Raw genomic sequence first — 7,050 nt, forward strand, 5'->3', positions numbered from 1 at the left:
TTACACATTAATGATTAAAAAAACATTTAATTTACTTCTGTGAGGTTATGAGAACGTTTTAGCACAACAACTGCAGTTGTCTTCTGCTACGTCAAATTATCTCGACGACCTACTAAGTCGCCCGAAAAACCGCTCAGTATCATGCAGTGAGCTAACAGGTCGGCCTCGGAAAAAGTACTTTTTGATTAGTGACCTACCCACTCACTCGATGGCACTACAGGGCTTCCGTACTCCCCTCCCTCCCAGAAGAGCCTACGTAAACTTACTGCGCATGACAACGAATCGTTGGTCATCTAGCCCAATCATGGCCGACGATTCTGACGGTTCGCTTCTGACTATTTAAATGGAACAAAAATGTACCTCAAATCTGAATGTGGATCCATTTCAAGTTTGTATTTTCATGACATTCAAGGCAAAAATTGAAGAATTCCGTTAGTCGCTTTTCAAAAAAAGTGAAAAAACAAAAATTGAAAAATGTATTATATTTTGATAACATTTCATAAATAAATAACCTTATAGATATTTAAAATCTAAATAAAATGACATATTCAGTTAAATTACTGAGGATAGATGTTTCATGAATCATGTATGATGGTATAATATAAATTATTATAATTATGATTAATATTACTATTAATATCTAAAGAAATTATGATTATAATATTAAAAATGATTTCAATAAATTACGATATTTGACGGTTTTTTCATGCTGAGTTTTTCTCTGAGGTCCGTACTCGCTCTCTGCGAAAATTCTGTGGGTACGTTCGACTATAGACTATAGTCCGACCATTCATCATGACCGTTGAGTGACCGCAGCACTCACAGCAGCAAAAGCTACCTCCGGAACAGATTATTCTCGTATTAACACCTATAAGTACTTGGTGGTAACGATTGCATTTCAAATAGAAAACGAAGTCAGTAACAGTATACAGGTTGATTCTGAAACATATGAAGAGTTTGGTACCATTCGATTCGTTTTGAAAAATGGAATAAGATGGCACAGTTAAAATTTTTTTTTGATAATTAGTCAATTAGATAATCGCGATTGAATGTCAGCCAATGAGCGGCTGGCTACGGCCGATGGGCCGCGCGACGGCGAGTCGCGACGGAGAAGGGAGGTCGACTCGCGCATTTTAATCAACAGGTGACAGAAGTGCTCAACTCTTGACCTGTTACTGCTAGCAGCCGTTATGTTGACGTATTTTGATATTGTGAATATCAATAATAATATGGATAAAATTATTAAAAAATACGTTGCAATGTAATAATGCATTACATTGTTTTGTATTGTAAAAAACATGAATTGTACAAAATGAATAAAAACATTGATGAAATTTCGAACGAGGCATAAAAGAATAACTAAATGCCAGCAACGATAACTTCATATTGTTTATTGAATAATATTTTCAAAACAAATAAGTGTTGTGTACTACATGCGCATGCAAGAATGTTTTCGTTGGTCTTGTGGAAAAATAGTAAAGAGTGCAGTGTCGTGGCGTCCGAGAATTTGCGTCGTGTAGGAGTATTGCACGAGGCAAAATACGGGCGTAAATGGCTTGCAGTGGATTTGGTGGCAGCAAATGGTAAGTTAGTACAATTATCATATACACATTATTAATCTTTAATGTTTATTTAGATGACAGGGAATATTTAAACAAATTGGAAGTTTCGACTGATGGTAAGGTGATTCTTGGAAATGAGCGCAGTGAAGGTAATTTAAATAAAAAAATTGTTAATCTATTATATTAATAAAAATATGATTATTTTTTAGATTCGGGAGATAATGACGAGGAGGCTATTTTGAAGAGGATTTTGAGAAAGGAGTTTGCCGGACTGGAACCCCGAAATGGCAAGGTAGGGCAACTTACATACATACATACATACATTCATATACTCATACAATAAAAAACATACATACACAGCTCTTACAGACGTACAGGGTCATGCCTACTAACGCTTGCAAGCTTATAAACATACACACGCACACCCGCTGTATACAGCCAGTACTTACGCACGCTTGCAAGCTCATCTACCCACACACCGATGCATGCGCATACACGTTCACATGCACATTGCATTCACGCACGTTTGCAAGCTCACAAGCCCACGCACATACAACCACGCTAGTTCGCATGCGCTCACGCACTCTTGCAATCTCACACACAGGTACACACACACTACCAAGCACACTCGGACATAACGCTTAAAAAAACATACATTCATACGCACACGATACATACAACTAATATAAAAATAACAATACTTATTGTTGTAGGTACGGCTTTGTGATGGTTCTTCGGTTTATGTTGTCCAAATTGAATTGGACAACATAACCGAAAAATACAAAGGGGACCCACAAAAACTGGTGACGAAGCTCATCAACATGCTGGTGATCAAAGATGAGCTTCGTCGCATGACACCTACCGGGAAAGCCGGTACGGTTGCCATTCCGCAAGCCATTTATGAAGGCGTACTCGGTAAGATATTATCTAATAATATAATCATTGAAAAGTAATTATTCTTGTTTTTGTTTTCCAGAATTGGTTAACAAGATTTCGACGGGGGCGGAAAAAATGGCGACGGATAGATATCGGCTAGCTCTGACGCGGATATGCGACAACGCGCGTCGAATTAAAAAATAATTTTACATTTTTTATATTAATTTTTATTTGTAAAACTTATTAATAATAAACAATTTCTGAACAATAACATTTTTTAACACAATAACTTAAACAATAATAACAATAACATAATAATAAGATAAATTAGTAATAAATAATGAAAAAAAAAAATTAACAACAATAACAAAAAGTTTAACGAAATCTCCAGCCAGGACCGCAATTCCGCCAAACACTGCAAATAAATAGAAAATATTATATTTTTTTTACTTTTTTCTTTAACCTAATAACCCAACAACTTTGCTTACGACTTTTCTACGAACCCAATAAACACAATAACCGAACAACTTTGTTTACGACTTTTTTACGACTTTTTTACGACTTTTTTACGACTTTTCTACGACTTTTTTACGACTTTTTTACGACTTTTTTACGACTTTTTTACGACTTTTTTACGACTTTTCTACGACTTTTCTACGACTTTTCTACGACTTTTCTACGACTTTTCTACGACTTTTTTACGACTTTTCTACGACTTTTCTACGACTTTTTTACGACTTTTTTACGACTTTTCTACGACTTTTCTACGACTTTTCTACGACTTTTTTACGACTTTTTTACGACTTTTTTACGACTTTTTTACGACTTTTTTACGACTTTTTTACGACTTTTTTACGACTTTCTTACGACTTTTTTACGACTTTTCTACGACTTTTCTATGAACCCAATAACCTAATAACCCAACAACTTTGCTTACGACTTTTCTACGAACCCAATAAACACAATAACCGAACAACTTTGTTTACGACTTTTTTACGACTTTTTTACGACTTTTTTACGACTTTTTTACGACTTTTTTACGACTTTCTTACGACTTTTTTACGACTTTTTTACGACTTTTCTATGAACCCAATAACCCAATAACCCAACAACTTTGTTTACGACTTTTCTACGACTTACCTCTTTCTATTCGTCCATCTCCCAGTCTGGATCGTTATCATCTTCTGGATCCCTCTCAAGCTCCTCGTCGCCTACTCCATCACCAGGATCCCCCCCTGCCTTCATGCATTGTTCAAAGTGGCCCCCATCCATTTGTATACATAGGCGAGCTCTTCGTAAACCTTGGAGCGTCGCTCTATGTATTTGATCGGGGGCCACATTTTCTGCCCACTGAACACATTGAACAGCCTGCCAGCATCCATCTGCGTTGCCAGGTGGACCGTTAGAGTAGATGGCCTCTTTCCACGTTCCCCAAACATAATAATCCAATGGATTATGATCTGGGGAATGTGCTGGTCATTCTACGGTACCACCACGGCCTATCCACTCAGGGTAAGACTGGAAAAACATAGAAATCAGTATACTTTTTTTTATAAATTAATAAAAAACAAACAGTAATCAATTACCTCGTCGAGATGGTCCCGGACAGGCTGCGCAAAGTGGGCTGGGGCTCCGTCGTGCATCAGGATGATGTTATTTTGATCTGGGAGGACGTCATCTAGAAGAGCTGGCAGATCATGTTGCAGAAAATCGAGGTACGCACCAGCATTGAGGTTTCGCGGTAGACGGAATGGACCCACAATTCGGTCACGAATCACACCAGCCCATACATTTACGGCATATCTATGCTGCGAACGATCTAAATTATGTTGAAAAATATTGTTAAATATTATTGTTGTGCAAGCAAATACAATATTATTCTTAAAATATACCTTCTCGCACCGCAAATGGATTCTCGTGGGCCCACACATGTTCATTGTGTTGGTTGAACATTTCGATTCGCCCGAAAGTGGATTCATCCGTCCATAAAATGCGATCCAAGATGTTAGGATCTTCGTCAACCGCGTCCACAAGCCAATGACAGTACCTCAATCTCTGTTGCGGATCTCCAGGTTCTAATAAATGATTAAACGGTCCATTGTCTTTAATACAAACCGAGATATAATTGATCAAAACATAAAAATAAATACTGTGTCCGTCAGCATATCAAAGTTACTACAGGATCGACCTCCTGTCGTTACATGCGAATACATAACCGCTATAAATAACAATTTATGCACTTACCTAGTGACTGCACTCGCCGGAGATGATACGCATGTTGACCATCATCCTTCATGACCCGTTGTACAGTGCTGTACGAACACGCCACACCTATTGCCGCCGAGACTTGCCGCGAAACAGATCGCAAGCTGTCTGTCGGATCGGCAGTGAAAGCGGCGACGATAGGGTCATGAAGGCGATCGCGTTGGCGTTGGCGTCCTCCATCAGGATTCCTGACCACGACACTGCCCGTTTCCCTCAACCTCCTCACGGTATTTTCTATCGTCCGAGGATTGGGGTGTTGTGCTCTGAGAGGGTAAAGCTCAGCGTACCGTCGAGCAGCTGCATTTGCATTACCCTCAGCCCAGCCCAAGCACAACACCATATCGGTGTACTCCTCGTTGGAATAAGCATTTCTTCTTGCCATTTTGCAACGATGGAGTACACCGTGTCAAGAAAATTTTGCAACTAAGTCTATCAATAGTAATGAACAAATGAATAGCAAAAAGAAAACATTACTATTCATTTGTTTGGAACTATTGATGTTTGACTGTTTGAGAGTTTGCATATTACAAAATATTCAAATCCTTGAATTATCGAAAATTCGATGCTTAAGTTGAGATAATTAAATAAATAGCGTTAAATCCATTACCCTATTGCAACTAATGCAGACCATTAATTAATTAATTTATTGATTGATTGATTGATTGTTTGTTTGAAAAATGTATTTCACGTATTGTATTGTATGTAGCTACAATGTAAGTAATGCCTATTGTAACTATTCGTATAGTTTAATATGCGTTTATTAAACATGCAAGTAATTGCACAATGTGCAATATTTTCGTAAAAGCGCATGTAGTACACATGTTTTTATTGATTTCATAAAATTCATGTTTTTTTACGATACAAAACAATGTAATGCATTATTACATTGCAACGTATTTTTTAATAATTTTATCCATATTATTATTGATATTCATAATATCAAAATACGTCAACATAACGGCTGCTAGCAGTAACAGGTCAAGAGTTGAGCACCTCTGTCACCTGTTGAATAACATGCGCGAGTCGACCTCCCTTCTCCGTCGCGACTCACCGTCGCGCGGCCCGTCGGCCGTAGCCAGCCGCTCATTGGCTGACATTCAATCGCGATTATCTAATTGACTAATTATTAAAAAAAAATTTTAACTGTGCCATCTTATTCCATTTTTCAAAACGAATCGAATGGTACCAAACTCTTCATATGTTTCAGAATCAACCTGTATACATACCGACCTTAATGGATAAAAATTTTTGTTTTGTATTATTATAATTAGTATTATTAGTAACGTTACAATTGTTACAGAGCATTATATTAATTTAGAAAACGGAGTCATTTTGCAGTATATAAGTAAGTATTTGAATCTATTGAAATTTTTTAAAATTAAAAGTATCTTAAAAACTAAAAATTCATCATATAATTCAAGGTTAATTTTTTTCAAATACCTCCATTATTTTTAAATGTCGTGGATATAAATTGCAGGAAAATACATTTTCTATTCATTTTACACTAATATGTTTTGAAAAAAAAGGGATATTCCAAGATTTTTTTCAACATTTTCATAATATTTTTACAATCTTTGGGTATCAAGAAGGGCAAACGTCATTTTTGATGAAGTTTATTGAAGGAAATATAGTTTATTTATTTACAACTTATATGTTACATTACTTTACATCTCTTATATTACTATTTGTGTCTCGTATCCAGTTTGTGTAGTTGATTATGTATGTATGTGTGTGTGTGCGTGCGTGTGTGTGTGTATATGTTGTGTAAATATATGCCTTTGTAGGTGTGTCTGCAACTCTTGTGGCCTCGTCTTCTACGCCTGCCTGTTCCTCTTTTCTTCTCATTTTTCTTCTGATTACTCTTCTCTTCCTCTTTCTCTCTCCAAGATCTGCCTTTTCCTCTCTTCTGTTTTTCTCTTTCTTGCATATTTTCTTTTGCCTTTTCACCTTTGCCTTTCCTTTGCTTTTGCTCTCATTCTTGCTAATCATTTCCTCTATCTTTCTCGTTATTAAGGCATTGACACCTTTTTCTTATTTCCTATTGCTCCCTCTGCCTTTCCTTTCCTCAACCTCACTTATTTTTCCTTAGTATCTTATAATTTGCCTTTTTCTTTCTCTTCTTCGAATCTTCTTCTTTCCCATTTTACTCCGTCCTCCAATACTGCTTTCTCTCGCTTATGTAGTTGCTGTTACTTGTGTCTTGTGTGTGTGTGTGTGTGTGCATGAGTATGTTTATGATTGCGCGTATGTTTGTGTTGTTTGTGTGTGTGTATGTGTGTGTGTGTGTCGATGTGTCTGCGAGTCTTGCTTCTGTCTTCTGTTTCCGTCTCTCCTTAGGGTCTTGTAG

This window comes from Phymastichus coffea, unplaced genomic scaffold, assembly GCF_024137745.1.
Source record: "Phymastichus coffea isolate CEN01 unplaced genomic scaffold, Cenicafe_Pcof_1.1 PCOF00034, whole genome shotgun sequence".
NCBI lineage: Eukaryota > Metazoa > Arthropoda > Insecta > Hymenoptera > Eulophidae > Phymastichus > Phymastichus coffea.